Source organism: Alosa sapidissima, chromosome 15, assembly GCF_018492685.1.
Source record: "Alosa sapidissima isolate fAloSap1 chromosome 15, fAloSap1.pri, whole genome shotgun sequence".
NCBI classification, from domain to species: Eukaryota; Metazoa; Chordata; class Actinopteri; order Clupeiformes; family Clupeidae; genus Alosa; species Alosa sapidissima.
Window position 1 is genome coordinate 26,059,082 of NC_055971.1, and position 18,722 is coordinate 26,077,803.

Below are 18,722 nucleotides of genomic sequence, written 5' to 3' on the forward strand. Positions count from 1 at the left end.
GCCAGTCAGTCAGTCACTCAGACGTGGGAAGTGATCGCTGCTCTCCCCCGCACGGCCCGAGGCCAGCGAACGTCTCAGCAGATGAAAGTAATAAATGAGACAGAGCAGGTCTGGCATGTATTGGCTGACTGACTGACTGACCGGTGCTTTCTGCTTTTGAAACTCTGCCCAACAGCTTCAACAGCTGGACTGGCAGTGATGAAGGAGTCACACACACACACACACACACGCGGTCGCACTCCGTTGGTCACCTTTTATATTTCAGTCTGTCATGCCACCCATATGTGTGAGTGTCAGAGTGTGAGTGATTATGTCTGTGTGTGTGTGTGTGTGGGTGTGATAAAGAGAGAGAGAGACAGAGACAGAGAGTACAGTGCAAGTGTGAGTATGCGGGTAGTTTTCAGGGTCAGGGTAAGGGCTTGACAATATCCATATACATGTCTGTCTACCTCAAAATGTGATTGTCACAATATGTGATTATGTTGGATGTTATCATAAATGACTATTCATTTGTTAAGTCTGATGTCATGGGTCCAACATCTCCTTTGTCCAAAAGTGTTTACTAGCACAGCCACCCAGTTTTCATAATCTGTAAACCTACAGTAGTCAGTGAAAAGGGGAAAAATGGCAAAATACCACTACACCACTTCCTCAGTAAAAAAAGCACAGAATTATTACCATTTTAAAGGAAATTAACTATTGGCCAACCGTCAAGTCTATAAAAAAAGCTGATCTGGTTGAATTTATTTAGCTGAAGAAATACATCAGATACAGTATGTTTAAAACCTAGTAATAGCCAGCCTATCAACAAAATTTCCAGATACAATTTGAACATCATAATAACTGATATAATTGTAAAACTTAACCACTAACGTTTTCTGTCCAACACATACAGTAATATGCTATATGAAGTAATGTGTGATGTTTTACCAGTTTTAAAATGTTTGTTAACCATTAGAACCCTAAGCTGTTTTAGGGCATTTTCACTACCTTTATTCATAAGGATTTATTCTGGTTATTGTAAGTGCCACACACACATATTATATGATTTTATTTTGATTTTTAAAGAATTAAAATATAAAAAGCGTATTATAGACATTCTTATATTTCGACATGTATCTCACCACAGCAAGCTCATAGCTCTACATGCATTTCATGTGTGTGTAGGGCAGACTGTTCTGAATCGGGCAATATAGTTGCCATGTTGGAGGGATACTCTGGGGCTGAGCAATTTACAGAAATATGTGGTGTGTGATTTACGGAAATAAATGCCATTTTTTATTTAGTGATGAAAAATGACCTTTCTGCGCTCCATATCTGTGACACGAACTGATTTAACCTGACTTGACCCGAGGTTGCGTGTTAGCCTGCTTGCCTGGTGTATGCACTCATAATGATTCTCAACTTTTTACTGGATTACCATGAACAAAGTAGGCAAAAAAGGTGTTTCTTTGTTGAACAAATTGAGATGCAATGTGAGCCTTGAATTGGATGCCATGCAGGAATTTGCTAGGATCTCAAAACCGGATTATGAACATGCTTTGCCATAGAGAAACACACCATAGCGTTTGATTATAAACATGCTTTGCCACAAGAACAGACAAAAACGTGGTAAGTCCAGCTATATGAAGTTATTATTTTGCTGTCACTTCGTCTGTTTTATAACCCAGAAGGATGTACTTGGTATCAAATGCTCTGATCAATCAAATGGTATCAAATAGCTCTGAGTGTCCTCTTTCATCTGACATGCGTGGCATATCTATCCGATCACGGGTCCGCGAGTAATTCAAACGAGAGTAATAGGTGTGCAGCGTTGGTTTGTGTACATGACGTTATTATTTTGCAGTCACTTAGTCTGTTTTTCTAAGCCAGAAAGATCGATAAACATGGTACCATTGGATAGCCCTGTGTCCTCTCTTCCATCTGATATGCTTGCCATATCGATGCGACCACGGGTTCGCGAGTAATTCAAACGAGAGTAATGGGTGCGCAGGAAATTTTCATACTTGATCGTAGAGACAAGTGTGTAGTCTCGTTGGAAAGCCTCACTTCTGCTCTGTCACGCAATAAAGGTATCATCTCGCTGTGATGAACAGTTACGGAGCAATGTAACAGAGAAGAAAGGGTGTGTTTTTTGACGCACTTTGCGTCAATCGGGTTCTAAGGGTTAACACATCAAGGAACAAAATTTATATCTTTCAATATAAATAGGCCTAAACAAAAGCGCTTACCCTGATTGTGAAACTTGAGTGTGTTTGAGTGTGTGTGTGTGTGTGTTTATATCACAGACTGTATGAAATAGGTTTATATGTGTCCTTCTCTAGTCTTGCATGCTTATCTGACATACATATCTGCCTTCATATACAGTAGTTCATTTCTCTCTCTCTCTCTTTCTTTCTCTCTTTCTCTCCCTGACTAAGAACGCCACATGTGCGAGTGTGGTCACTCAAAGAGCACCCATGCCAACTCTGCTGACAGATTGAAGAGATAAAGTGCAGAAACACATCCAAATGGCCAGAAAACCCACAAATCAACAGGCGGACTGTACAGAGACAGATCTAAACTGGCTGATACAGACACATCTGAACAGACAGACTGACTGAGTCACATCTTAGCTGGCAGGAAGACACATCTTAACTGATAAAACAAAGTCAGTGTAGTAGCACACACATCCAGTATACATGGGAGACATCAGCAACGAGCAGAGAAACAAACCCAATCCAGCAGCACACATATCCAATTTACATGGTGAGAAACCGCCAAACTGGCAGAGAAACTCAACCAATCTATTGCAGAGAAACGCATCCATATACAGTATAGATATAGAGTTCAGATGCAAAAGCCTCTAAACACCACCACCAAAAATGAGGTAATGATAGCGGGTGAATGCTCTCCACACATAGTATACGTTAATTAAAGAATCTAAATTACCCCTCATCCATATAGGGGGTGTTAGACATCACTCGCATGTGATTTCCGCTATTGGCATCCCAGGACCATGGCCAGCTAGCAAGCCAAACTTCCTATTCTATGCACTCGGTCTAAGCAATCCAATGGGCGGACTGTGAATGGTCTTAAATCACTTGATTCTATTCTTCAACTTTATGGGGTGTCATAGGAGAATATTACGAGCTGTCTTGTGAAAGGGCTTAAGAGGCGTAAAGGCTTAAGAAGGAATTACAAGCAGGGTGCCAATTATTGTGGGTGACGTGTTTTTGTTACAAAATATTTATTGCTTTATGATATTTCCCTTTTTCTCAGAATACATTTGCTTCCCTTCAAGGGTGGATTTTTCCTCATTGTTTTCATTGTGAGATTACAATAAATCACTAAAAGATCATTTGTTTTATATACTTGCTTTTAGTCAACTCTACCAAAGGTGCCAATCGTTCTACTGTATAGTAGTATATAGAGTAGTATAGTATAATATAGTACAGTATATAGAATATATAGTAAATGTAAGTTGGCACGCGGTCGCAGTGTGCCCTGTGCCCACACATGCCCTGCAGCTGTGGTGTTTGGCAGCGTTGGCAACGGAGGATGCTATCCTGATGAGCACACTCGACTCGGGGCACAGCTGATCGCCTGATCACATTGGAAATAAGCTAAATGATTCCACAGCAATCCCAGAGATGAGAAAACACTTTATTTAGGGGTGAAATTAAAAAAAAGTATAGCTTGTGTTTGGTGAGTACAAGTGTGAACTGTTACTCAAATTAAGGAAGAAACTTTTTCAGTTTATTCGATAGCCAGGAAGTCTCCTTCGGCTGCCATGATTAATGGCAACACACATGTCGTACTATGATTAATGGCAACGGATATGTCATACCAACCCCAGCCTCCCCAATCTCTTGGCCAGGATTTTTCTGCTAAGAAGGTCTGTCGAGAACCATAAACATAAGCATAAATGGGAAACATAGAGGCTTCGATGAACAATGTAAGCCAATCAGCACATTTCCTCTGGAGCACAGAGGGAAAGCAAGCAATTCGATTGGATGTTAAAGGAGAAACTTAGCTTAAAGGAGAACTCCGGTCCATTTCAACACGTTGTTTGTGGTCACGGGGGGCTGTCAGTAGCGGGACTGTGAGCACAAACAACAGAGCTACGTGTTGAGTTCTCCTTTTCACCCTTGATCTTTTTTTCTCATAATCTCCTCCACATCAGTGCCAGTTTAACTTCTTCAGATGGACCCTTCAGAGAGACATCCTCCCAACAGTTCAGCATGCTTATCATCTCACATTGGCTGCAGTATCTCAAGCCAATCTGAAGCTTGCCCTTATGACACCTTTTCTCAAGAAATGTCTTTATCTGTGGGGTTTTTTTTCCAAGAGATCATCGCTACCACCCAGCAGAGAGACACTTAACACCCTGAAGTCAAGTCTTACTGAATTATCCGGCGGTGGTAGTGTAGTGGTTAAGGAGCTGTAGTAATAGCCTGAAAAGTTGTGGGCTCAATGCTTTCACCCTTGTGCCCTCGAGTTATGGCCACCTTACACCAAACAACTTTGACAAGATTTGGGAAAGATTTTTGAAAGATTGTAGTCTTTTAACTAATGCCCCCCATTCAAGCTTTACTCAAAAGACTCCAATCTTTCAAGAATGTTTCCCAAATCTTATAGAAGTTGTTTGGTGTAAGGAGGCCATAACGCACTTAACCCCAAGTTGCTCCGGGGACAGTGGGCCCTGTAATATAATTGTAATATAAATGTATAATTGACATATGTAAGTAGATACATATTTGGATAGAAACGTTATGTAAGTGTATTGTCCATGTTTCAATACAAAAAGCATTAACAATCAGCATGCTAACTAGAGCACCGAAAAATTACAGTTTCTCAGATTTCGGGAAACGCAACCCATGGATGGCTGTTGTTTTTTTTCGGAGGTGGGATAAGGGTTGTCCAATCGTGGAAAACAAACTAAAAAAAATAATAAATAACTGAACATAATAAAAGTTCCATATCTGTGTGGGGAGGCACAGGGGAGGAATAGACGAGACCTTAATGGTGATTTTGGACGCCCGTTGAGATTTATGACCAGATTGGAATCTAAAGGAGATTTTCCCCTCGGTCTGGGACTGCAGAAGGGGAGAGAGTGAGTGATAGTGAGTGAGTGAGTATATTTTAAGGCTTTGGATTGCTGTAAGTAGACACATTTGTACTACTGATGAGATATGAGATAACAACATGGCAGCATGGAACAATAACAAAAAGTTTCATAAATGTGCCTGCAGTAGATTCAGATCCAGTCGGGGACACACGTGAAGTTAGTCTAGCTCTTATTGTTAGTAGTTGTACCAGCAGTAGTACTACTCCTTGTAGTAGCTGCAGTGCTATAGGCCTAATCTAAATGCAGGGTAAAGTGTGAAATCTAAAGTCAAAAACTAAAGCTTGCTTAATAACTATGCAAAATCTATTTGCAAATGTAATACTATGAGGAAGATCTTACAAACAGTGGTGGGTCAGCTGATTTTGCTCTTATATAAATAATAAATTATATAGGCGTTTAAATAATGGCCACTTGTCTTTCTTGGAACGCTATATGGAGGAACTGAAAGGGGAAAGGATTCAGACAATTACAATTACTGATGTCTTAATAACCTGAGGAATACATTCACTGAACACTTCAGTCTTTCATCAAGCACTAATGTTTGGGATGCTATCTTGACTTGACCACAGTGTAGAATGAATAATATGAATAATTAAGTTTCTCTATAAACATTATACAGTACATTAAGGCCTTGTTCCCTTGTTAGTAGCTCATTTTTTCCAGGTCAATCAAGCTATTTTACTGCCCCAGCCAAGGAAGTTATGTTTATGTAAATTCACCCAATATGCCAGTTTACATACAGCAGGTGTGCCTGATGCAGTTCAGTTCTCCACAGGTGAGCTGTGTACAGGTAAGCTCTACTCAGGTAAGGGCTACAGAGGTGAGTTGTTAATCTCAGCTGTTAGATTTCACCTGGTCTGATTCACTGAGCCACAATGGGCTAAGACGACATAGCCCCAGGAGTCATAATGAAGCAAATGTCAATGTATTTGAGTCATGCTCTTGCGTTGTGTTTGCATTATTTGTGTTTGTAACGGATGTACAAATGATCTGAAACGCCCCCACTCCCTCCCGATCTACGTGCACAACACCCTCAGTAACATTATCAAGATGATGAAAAATATAGAGTAAACAACTGTTCTCACATTGTCCCTAGAGGAGCAGTCTATCATGAACTTATCTTTGCTTCTCCCAAATACCACTCTTTTTGATTCTTTTGTAATTGCTTCAATCTGGAAGTCACAGGCTTAATATCAAACATCCTTCCGTTATGATGCAGATCATTACTGCCATGGGAGATGAGTTAGTTTAAAATTCTGCGTTATCCAAAATTAGAAGGAAGCATATTCATGACATGATCCTTGGTAGGCTTCCATGTAATATCTGGTTCAACTGACAAACAATACGCTTTTCCTCAGTAAACCAGAAACCACACTGGTGTGTTGTCCGACTCTGTCCGTGGGTTATATTGTAAGGTGAACACTTCCATTTTCCTGGGAATGAGACTGTGTCGATGGCAACCACAATATCAAATAGCATTATGTCAGCCAGCCCAAAAACAAAATAACAAAATGTATAACCTCCTGTGGAGAATCTGCCTTTCCCTAGTAATCAGTTCAATATGGGGGTAATGAGCACCCCCCACACACACACTCTCTACTGCAGTTTCAGTCATCATGATGATATGATTATTTGGGGCTGAGGGGGAGTTATTATTTTATATGAATATATATTTTGATTATTATTTTATATTAATATATATATTGATTATTATTTTATATGAATATATATTTTACGCCCATGCTCACAGCTCATCCTCCTCATCTGCAGGAGTCCCCGATCAGCCGTAAAAGCTCTAGTAAATGTGCGGTGGCACACAGGGGCAGCCGTGACCAGTAGGCACACTGAAGTGCCCTTCAGCAAGGCACCTAACCCCTCACTGCTCCCCGAGCGCCACTGTAGCAGGCAGCTCACTGCGCAGGGATTAGTGTGTGCTTCACCTCACTGTGTGTACACTGTGTGCTGAGTGTGTTTCACTAATTCACGAATTGGGATAAATGCAGAGACCAAATTTCCCTCACGGGATCAAAAGAGTATATACTATACTTATACTGAGGGTCATATGTATGAAGGCTAACCATATGAATAGCTTACCAAGCTATTACTTCATCAGGAAAACAGTTCATGGTAATAATGTCTTGAATGTTTTGTGCATGTAGACTATGACAGATTTAATGGTCTAGCTGCCACAAGGAAATAGATGCCATGAAAAAGTGTGTGACTGTGACTATACACCAATGCATAGCATTTAGCAGAATCATTGACCTACATGTACTACCTTCACCAAGACAAAGAGGAAAGTTCCCTTGCACTGTATGAGATTAACACACTAGGAAACCAAGAGACTCCAGAGAGCACATGATTTCTCCTTTATTTTAGTATTCCCAACCAACACTTGCTGCATTCTCTTCTTCTTTCCCACAACAACCTTCAACATGAAACCAGTCGGAAGTAAAAATGTTTATTCGGTCGGAGATGAGTTGCCACAATGGCTCTTGCACAATGCAACCCGTGACTGAAGACTGTAGTTCTGTGAAGCATTTCTACTGCCTTGTCAACAAACAGCTTTTTCATCGAAGCCACAAAGGGAAGGATCACGCTGAAGAATGCTGGTTTATAAAAGTGACATCCTGTGTGATATGACTGTACAATCTATCTCTCTGACCTTTCTAATCCTGACCAGGTTGGAGCATGAAGACAGAAACAAACAGAATCCACAGTAGCATGGATTGATGCAAACCTTCAGAAGGCTGACTTATCCTGGGGTTAATTGTGTCTGTGATCGTTAAAGCCAGACTAATGGATCCCACTACTGTAGATGGTTCACCATAAATTACCATACCATAAACAACTCAACCCTGACAGCGAGGAAACACAAAGAAACATTATTGTGGCATGAAGCTGGACTCATGGCTTGGATTCAATTCAATTATTTTTCTTTTCTTTTCTCTGATTGTCTAACATTCTGTAAAGCGCCATGTGACATGTGTAATGTTTTGGCGCTCTACTGCATAAGTGAAATTAAATTGAAATTCCAAATCACCATGATCTAAACATGATCTGAGCTCAAATCAGTCAAATCATGATCTGAGCTCAAATCAGTCAAATCATGATCTGAGCCAAATCAGTCATGCAGTGTTTGTCTCTACTGGTTTAAAGGAACCGTAAGAAATGTATTTCAATTAATCATAAAATGGCCCTGATATGTCACTAGACATTAAGAAATCATGTTCACTTCAAATACTTATATCACTGACAACAGTAGTCCGGCCAGGATATTGTCTTTTAAAAAGTGAAGTTGCAGCCCTCAACTGATGTTGATATTGTGTTTTGGCCTGATGCGCCACCCTCTACCTATCTACTAATCACAAAGTCACTCGTGTTTCGGCATCCGGGTTGGCAACCTCGAGTCAGGGGGGAGGGGGAGGGGATACACCGCTCTACAGTATTTTGAAAGTGATTGCAATACCAGTTTTGGCCACAATCTTACATACGGTTTCTTTAAATCTCTTCTTACACTCCCCCTGAGTGGACAATTATCTGCTTTCTGGGCAGTGTCCAGTGTTGTACAGTATGTTACAATAAACTCCTCTCACAGTCCATCACATCATCACATCTACAATACATGTACAAACATATATTTACACACACACACACACATGCATGCACACACACGCATGCACACACACACACACACACACACACAAATGTTTGTTACCTCGTAGACCTGTAGGATTTAAGGCTGGGTGGTGGGAAGACTGCCTCCCTGTGCTAAATTCACATCCAAGTTCCAGTGTAACTGCACACAGTGTTACTGACAAACCCTTGTTGGCCTTCACTCTCGTACTCTCTCTCCACACGAACATAACCCCCAGGCACCAAGAGCAGTCTAACCTCCTCGGACTTCTTTTTGTTTCTCCCGTACAACACCTTCTCCCCAAAGCTGCTTTTCCTCAGACTGTTAACAGGGTAGGGTTCATGATCCCCCACAATACGAAATCAAAGTGTAATTAAATTATTATGTTTCTCAATGTGAAAGAACTTATTCTGTCAAAAGCTGAGTGTCCCAAAGCTGTTTCTAATAATTACATTTTTTAGGGTAGGTAATCAGCCCCATGAAGCATAGCAGCAGCCCAGCTCTGAGGACATAGCATAATATTAGTTTAGGGGTCATTTTGATTACTGCCTTATTAACAAGCTTACGTTACTTACTTACTTACGTTAATTATAGCTTTGATCTAATCTAATGTATTCATAGTCTGAATTAAATCTGAATGCTGATCTAGAGTATATTACACAGAAAGGACTGATGCATCTAGATAATCCAGTCCATTTCTTTCCCAAATGATGTTTTAATTCTGCTTGCTGATTAACTGGATTTATTATACGGCTCTTCACAATGCAAGTAGAATGCTCCATTGACTTGAATGGGATTTCCCAAAGTTCTAGCGGTCATTATTTCTTGGGAAAGGACCTCTGAAAACAAGAATGACCGCTGTCAATGGCAACGGAGTTTGTGCTTGGAACTTCATTCAAAAGTGAAAGCAGACGGTTGATCAGCTGTGTTCTAAAGAATGTTTGATTCAAGTTCAGCGTGTGTTGCGAACTATTTGTTTCTCAGCAAAAGCCACAACGAAACGGTAACAAATAAGTGTAAAGAGACATATCATGGAGTTTATTTTTTCGTTTTGGCAAGTAGCCGTATAATAAGCGGGATAATGTATAGAACGCCGGTCATTATGGGAAAATAAGTCCCTTCAGGGCGAAACAAGAAAGGGAAAGGACTTGTATACCGTCAGTGAACTTGTATGGGACTACAGGGGAGTGTTAAAGTGCTATTATGCAGGTGTATCAACCCAATACAGTTTTTCTAAGTTCTTGTGACTGTGTAATCTGTATTACATAAACATTCTTAACTCTTACCCTATTATACTTTTTATAAAAACTGATTTTTTGCTTTTATTTATGTAAAGCATATTACCCCAGTGTATGAAATGCACTATATAAACAAATATGCCTTGCCTTGCAGTGCATTGTGGTGAGTACTCACCGATGCTTCCTTTTGTAAGGTGCTTGGGCTGGGTGACAATACAAGCCAAACACAGACTAAACCCGCTCAACAGCTAAAACATCTCCCTGTCTGTCCTCCAAGCAACACCAACCAATGGGCAAGAGCCTACTAGCAAGGGCCACCTCTGAATGAGGTGCATTATAGAGACACGGCCGAGGGAACTGAGACCAACTGCAGCAGGGTTTTCATTTCTCTTGGGTTAGTTCACCCGGGTTAGCTCCCCTGGGTTAGCTCCCGCAACAACCATGACAACTTCCTGTCAAATAGAAATCCTTCCAGCCCCACCCTTAATTGTGGAGCCCGTGAAGCACGATGACCCTGGAGGAGCCCTAACAAAAGGCTAACCTTTTCGTTGCCTTGATGATTAGGCCACCGGATGCGCTTATGTCGTTACTTATCCTCCTCCCTCGACACAGGTCTCTCAGCGCCAGTACTGGACCGTCCCTATCGATCCAGACCCAGCCAGCTGAGAGCCTAACCCCTTAATAAAGCGGCTATGGCGACGGCCAGAGCTATAGGTGTAGGTGCAGGTGTGTGTGAGTGAGTGAGCAGCACACTGGGGAATCTATGTTTTCATTTGTCCACTGCCCAGGCTGCTGGGGGATCTCATAACAAATAATCCTCCGCTGAGACACATGCAAACACACACACACACACACACACACATTTTAAATACTTTATTTATGTCCGCACAACACCTTCTTCTCCATATATGGCGACTTCCAATAATGGAGGATATTGAGCAGTATTTGGCAATTTGCTTTGCCCTTGCTTTTGTAAAGCCAACTAACTATTAGGTTCCCTAATTACAAGCCTATGCACATGGCCCAGGCTGCCGAAGATAAGCACCAGATATTGACATTTGTAGCCAAGGCCAGTTATTTGCTGTACAAGAGGGTGATATTTTACTAGCTTTGTTAAGTAAGCCTCCTCTAGACATTAATCAAAACAGCAACCTACTTCCACACACACACACACACACACAAGGTGTGTTCAAATTCATGACACATGAACCATAACCCTAATTCTAACCTCTAACCTTAATCCTTACCCTAACCCTAACTCTAACCCTAAACCTAACCCTAATCCTAATCCTAATCCAAACCCTAACTTGTTATGACAAAAACCGAATGTCATAAACGTTTATGACTTCTTTATGACACGTTCATGACAGTGGCATGTCACTTGTATGTCAATACTGTCAAGTGAAGTGTTAACCCCAGATTGTCTGGACCAGGTCTGGGCCCACTCCGGGCCGTGTCCGGTCCTGAGGCGGCAGACTCCTTTTCTGTGAGGTCTGAACTGAAGAGCCTCTGATATCCTTGGCTATCGATCGCTCCATTGACCACAGGCAAATTGACAGTTCCACACAAACAACACAGGGCAGATGATGAGGGAGGCAGGGGGGGGGTGGACAGTGAAGCAGCGACAGAGATGGAGGGATGGAGGGAGAGATGAGAAAGAGAGAGACTGAAAGAGAGAGAGAGATGCAGGTGGAGAAAAAGAAAGAGAAAAAGGGAGGGAGAAATAGAGATAGAGAAAGAGAGGGAGGGACACACAGAAAGAGAGAAGTGAGAAAGAGACAAAGGATGTATCTGTAGCTCACTTTCACATTCTGTGAAATCAAGTGTGAGAGCCCCCGGGGGCCGCGTCTTAGAGCTGATGAGTTCTGGACAGCTCAAGCATCCTCAGAGTCCAGCCAGACGCAGAGGGGAGATGGAGAGAAATTGACTACATGTCACTCTTCTAAAAATCAACAAACTGACACAGACACACACGCACAAGGCAGACAGACAGTCATTTCCTTCAGGATATCAGATTATTCTGATAAGACTAAGCGACAGCACATCAATACCCATACATGGATAATACCACAATATGAGATATGTCACCTCATCATCTGCTATTAGTGCATCCAGAAATATACCACCAAATGAGGTGATGACTATTACCATTTCTTATTCCCCAAGCACTTTTCAGAGAAGCACTTTTCAGAGAAACACATAGCTCTCTCTCTCTCTCTCTCTCTCTCTCTCTCTCTCTCTCTCTCTCTCTCTCTCTCTCACACACACACACACATCATTCTCTTCAGACTCTTTCTTTCTTTCTTTCTTTAATATTCTATTTGTATTCATGCTCAAGGTTTAATAATAACATACTTCTCTCACCCATACACATACACAAATGTGACCCATCTAAACAGGGCATCTTTATCTGGAGCACCCACACTAACCTCTCTATCCATCATCTCAGCCCTTTCTGTTTGCATGAGGGTGTTTGACAGTGCGGTTATATGACACAAAACCACGGATGCAGTGTTAACGTGCTGTTATGCAGGCGTATCAACCCAATACAGCTTTTCTAATATGTGTGTGTGACAGGGGGGCGGAGATGCTGCTTTAAGCCCTAATCTTCACCACCAATTTAGGGTTTAGAAGAACTTCAGGAGTATTTTCAGCAAGAACAACTCTCAGGGGTGTTCACATTTAAACTATAGCCATAGTATCTGATCAGGGATTTAAAGTGATCACATTCTTTACCAATCTTGAAAAAAGAATGACATGGTAATAATGAAGAAGGAAAATAAGAATGTGACTTAACATCATGTAACCCGAACCATAAAGCCATGCTAGCCAATCAAAAGCCTGAAAGAACTTTAAGCAAAGGAGATAAAGGTGTGATGTTACAAACCAAAAATACCTTTCTCTGAGATTCTTAACCTTTGAAGGCGTTTTGCAAAAGATTCGTTTTCAACTACCCAAAATGGAATATGCATGTGGGAGAAATGCCAAAATGCATAGAAAAAGCTACGTTTTCAACGTTTTAAAAATACCTAAATCATATGCTGTGCTCATTAAAAAAAAAGCCTCATCAGAAAAGGTCAAAATTCAAATGTCCATTGAGGTGATATTCTGTGATTAATCCTCTGTGTGAGAGTGTGTGTACGTGCATTACCATGTGTGTGTGTGTGTGTGTGTGTGTGTGTGTGTGTGTGTGTTTGAGCGTGTGCACATCCAAATGGGTGTGGGGTTTTTGGACCAGAGTTTGATAGAACGTGTGGGCTGCAGCCCCCGCAGTTCCTCTCGTTGGCTTCTGATGACGTCGCTCTTGCGTACACTTCCAGCCTAGCGCTGGCTGCCAGGGGAATTACTGACCGCTGACAAACACGGCCCTGGGCCTTTTCAATACCCGTCAGCCTTAACAAGCTGCTTCCCTCACTGCATGGTCCTCGCCTGCTCCATAGAATCAACCTGACGAAATTACGCCTCTAATTTACACCAAAAATAACTCCCAGGCCTCAGACGAGGGCGACAGGAAAGCCCTGGCGTGACGTGAGGTGACGTGTACTCTGGCGTGTTTCGCTGCTGGCGTGACGCGTCAGCGCCGCATTCAACTGCACAATGGCCGACAGGTGAGAGAAGTTTACCCAACGTGTGAGAGTACAGAGAACAGTGAGAGTATGGAGAGAGAGAGAGAGAGAGAGTATGGAGAGTGAGAAAAAGAGAGAGAGAAATTAACTAGCTGAAGAAAAAATCTTACAGTTCTTCCTCCTCTATGTTTGCTAGGCAAACAGCCCTGTACTTTGTCGGCGGGCCTCTCTCTCTCGCACTCTGCATTTGTGTTTCTGGGAACGCTGCTCTGTCAGAACTCCAACCATCACCTGTAGTGAGGCCGCCCGTTTCCCTTTTTAGTAATCTTATAATGGACCAAACTGCACAAAGATAGCAGAAAGCTTCCGTGATTACACTGGCCATTTTCTTGTCTTCCTGGTTTTGCTTTGAAATCTTCCTTATCGTGTTCCCGGACTGTGTTGTAACTGGTTGAACTATGAGTCACGCTCATGGGGAAAAGGTATTATATAGACCCATGACAGCTTAGGAACAATTACATCAGTCAACCAGACTGGAGTGGTATTGTGTGTGTGTGTGTGTGTGTGTGTGTGTGTGTGTGTGTGTGTGTGTGTGTGTGAGAGAGAGAGAGAGAGAGAGAGAGAGAAAGAGATAGAGAGAGCTAATATCTGGACTGTTATTGTGTACAGTTGGTGTTCTGTTACATCAAGTAATCTGGTGTGCGTGCAATCCATACAGAAATGCCTGGTTGGCAGTGTTTGACAGAGAACACACTCTCACTCTCTCTCCCGCCCTCCCTCTCTCCCTCTCAGTGTGTGTGTGTTTGTGGGTGTGTGCGTGTGTGTGTGTGTGGTGTGTGTGTGTAGATGTGTTTGGTAATTGAGAAGTTTTTAGGTTGCTCCATGTATTGACCAAAGGTCGATTTGCACCCATGCTGCGGTGGGAGGAGAGGTGCTGGTTGACTGAGCGCTTCCCTCTCCGAGCGGGAAATCTGGAGGAATTTTTTGAGCAGTCTTAGTTCTTAGTCAAATACTGCACCTGTGGACTGCCATGCTTTATCCATGCAAGAGTTCTGTTCAAATTACTTAAACCCTTCATTGTAAAAATCTACAGAGTTTTGGCTGATGTTTATTTAACCTTAAAATACTGTACAAACTGTGAAAGTCTTGTTTAACATCAGCTTAACAGCTTATTGTAAAATCCTACATCTATGGCAGAGTATTTGTTTAACGCTAGTTTATTGCTTTAAAATGAATGTTGCTGTGGAATAGGATTCTTACGTATGCAGCTGCCTAATGACTGATCAATCATTGGAAGAAGTTTTTTTTCCACAAATGAGTCAACTATGTCGTGTTTGGCAGTTTTCTGAGGCTATAACCTTAGTGTAACCCGTTATAGTTAGTGAAAGCCATATCTCTGGAGGTGAGTGAAACTCTAGGGTTTGAGTCAAATTGTAGTCATATCATGTCATATCATGTCACTTAGCATGTAGGAATCTTGTTTTGGCTAATGTTGGTGTAGCACTTTACTGAGAATGCTGTGTAGGGGGAGAACGTTTTGTTCTGGTGAAAAGCTGTTGATATCTGACTTCAATAACCAAACAAATTACACCGTTCCCTCCCTTCTGTGTTGCCAAACGATGTGAATATTTTTGGAATAATGTACAGTACGTCTCCGACTGAACCTCTTAATTTGCTCCCTGTGTGTGAAACCCCTGAGTGTTTTTGAGAGCACACACTAGACGCACACTAAGAGGACTGGGAGGATAATTTGATAAAACAGTGTAATGGACTTTAAGCGTTCAATGTTATTGCAACTTTTTCCAGTAAATGCTGTGCCTTTGAAAGAGATGTTGCAACACTGTCCCTGTAAACTAAGTCCAAGTGGCTTTTCCCTCATCAGTTATCTCAGCTTTTATAGTGCATCTCTCAGTGCAGCTGTGTTTAATAAGCTCTTCATCACAACAACAGCACATGCTCCAGCGTTTGATATAATAACTAGTCACCACTACATCCCCAGGAGTCAAAAGCCCATGAGTCAGAGTCCTCCTCTGAGTGGCCCTGATACACTCTTAGTCTGGACTGTGTGTGTGTGTGTATGTCTGTGTTTTTGTGTGTAAGGGTGCGTAAGTGTGCATGTAAGTTAGGCTGGACCCTACAGGAGACTCGAGATCACTGCATGTGTGTGTGTGTGTGTGTGTGTGTGTGTGTGTGTGTGTGTGTGTGTGTGTGTGTGTGTGTACTGTGAAGTTTTCTTTTGTTTTTGATTCTTTTCTCTTTTTCTTTTGCAAAATATTCCCAGCCCATCACCTCGCTGGTACTTACCAACAACAGTTAAGAGATCCACTGCGGTTTGGTGTGTGTTGTAGATATTGTGTGTGTGCATCTTCCGTGACAGAAGAACACGCACACACACACACACACACACACACACACACACACACACAAACACACACTGAGTGTAGGGTGCCTTAGAGTGGGAGGAGCTGTGTTAATCTCGATCCAGTCAACCGGGGCAAACAGGTTTTCTAGTGGTTAGAAAGGGAGAGTGAAAGAGAGAGAGAGAGAGAGAAAGAGAGAGAGAGAGAGGGAGCAAGGGGAGGAGTAGATTGATAATAGATAGATAGATAGATAGATAGATAGATAGATAGAGAGGGAGTGAGAGAGAGAGGGAGGGAGAGGGAGATAGATGGAGAGAGAGCGATAGAGAGAGAAAAAGAGAGAGAAGGTGTTGAGAGAAAGTGTTGAGAGAAGGCGTCTTGTTTGTGCGATACACTACATACTCTGTATATTTAACAATTATTTATTAAACACTACATTATAAATAAATAACCAGCTTCTCAAAATAACAGTTACCAAAGAACAAAGTAACAACACCAAACAAACTATACAACAGTATACAAATATTTCAAAGTATTTGTGTAATTTGTGCAATTTTAACAAAGACTAGCATTGTTACAAGCCATCCTCCTTGGCTTTAAAAATATCATTTCAAGGGCCCTTTGGTAATTGCACTGTTTTACTATTGGACCATTAATGCTTATCTTCATGCAGGCTGTCAGACCTGCAGCCTGTTCCGCAAGTCTAAAAGTTTAGATCATTTTATAGTCTTGTGTAATATGGATGAAATTTGAGTGCGGAGCGCTTTTTAATTTAGAGGCCGGCGTGGCCGCTCTGTTCCGCTCCCATACCGCTCACACCACGAGTCTGAGGCAGGCCCACTAATAAAACCAAGACCGTTACATTTCAAAGATATTGGCCATATAGCCTAAGTTCGTTGATGGGATGGAGTTAGCTAAACAATTAAGAAAGCATATGCGTAGGCACGGATGGGCCTGGACGGGCCTAGGCCCGTCTATTGTCACTGTCAGTCAACACTGTGCTGAGAGCAGGTGACTGTTTACTCGGCCGCTTCTCCGGTCAAATTCGCGTCAGGTCAATTTAGCTCCCAGGTCCCAAAGAACTAAGAGCAACGGCAATATATTTCACTCAGAACATTTATTTTAAAAGACTGCAACACTGATAGTGCAACAACAAACAAGCTTGGATTAATTGCCAAAAGAACGAAAATGACAAATCACGCAGTCGGCTAAATATTTTAAACTTGCGCCAAACGGATGAACCCAGCATCGGTGCGTCGCATAAATTAAAACACAAATTGAAGCAACAACTTGATCATTGGACAACCCTACCACTAAACCTTTCCATAGGCCTGCAACGTTTATGACATAAAAAGTGGAATATGAACGCATTTCATCACACCTGACAATTAAACGGAGCTGTGGCTGTTCGCGATTTGACTGATTCTTGAGAACGAGGAGCGAGATATTTGCACCGCTCAGCTCCGCTCACTAGCTCTGATTCGGAGGCATATCACATATGTAAAGATTATAAAATCTAATTATTTTTCGATTCATGACACTTTTCTTATTTTTTAATGCGTTCTGCGGAGAAGGGAGATTGGCGTTGGTCACGGTCTGGAATGAAAGGGAGAAAACAGGACAAAGTAGGCTTGTTGTGCCAAGGCGGCCGCCTTGCCTGCAAAGTGCTGCGGGAAACCCTGAACACCATTTCAATATAGCAGGAGACAGGATGTGCTGCGGGAAACCCTGAACACCATTTCAATATAGCAGGAGACAGGATGCAATGGAAAGAGAGAGGGAGGAAGAAGAGACACAGAAAAAGAGAGGAGGAAGAGAGGAGGATGCGACAGAGCAAAAGAGAGGAGGAAGAGAGGAGGATGCGACAGAGCAAAAGAGAGGGAGACATATTTACTTTTATAAATCCTTTGAACCAAATGGACCAAGGATGGCTATAAAACCCCCAAACCACACCAACACCAAGGGAAAAAAGCTCAGATTACCATCATTAGTAATTGAAACCAGACGTTTGTGAGCTAGAGAAAAACAATACAGGTAAGGGAAGTGAGAGAGAAAGAAAGAGAGAGAGAGAGAGAGAGAGAGAGAAGGGAATAGATAGAGAGAGAGGGACAAAGAGAGGAGAGGGTGCAGCAGACTGCCTGTCCAAATACAAGGCGCTTGTTATGCAACCTTGCTAAAAAGCAGAACTGTCCCAGCAGACGCCCTCAAGGCTCCTCTGACACACCCACACTCCAACCGTCGCTGAACACACACACACACACACACAGACGCACACACACACACACACACACACACACATGTGCGCTCCAAGGCACCACAGCTCCCAAACACAAGCACCTGCAATCCCCAGGCTATGGGAAAATCACTTTCTCAAAGACCGTGCTGGTAGCATGCCCTCCTGCTAACCACCTCTAACTCCGCTGAGTGCAACGCACCCCCGTACGAGTGTGAAATGCCTGCGGCCGCCACACGCCACCTCAATCTGAGAGCACATTAGAACGAATGGAAAGACGAAGGTGGCGAACGCTTACTGTAAAAACAAACGTGAAAACTGCTTGTGTGTGGGTGGGTGGGTGTAGGAAATCACACATCACAGAGTGGTAAAGGCCCAATTCCACTCCAATGACTGATGTCACAGAGCCGTTTTCCTTTTTCAGGCGTCTTTGTGAAACTTCAACAGGATGTTGTTAAAAATAGTAGATGGCTCCCTATTTCAAGGGGGGAAAAAAAGTTTCGCAGAAAAAGGAGAACTGCACTGTCTCACCCGTATGATTTGTCATGCTGAGCTGACATGCATGCTGACTAACATAC

At 42.3% G+C, this 18,722-nt stretch overlaps 1 protein-coding gene across 2 annotated transcripts in view; it reads right to left on the reverse strand.

Moving 5' to 3' along the window:
- The window catches only part of ptgir (prostaglandin I2 receptor), a 45,823-nt gene that overhangs the window by 24,661 nt on the left and 2,440 nt on the right, over window positions 1-18,722 (reverse strand). The window lies entirely within an intron of this gene.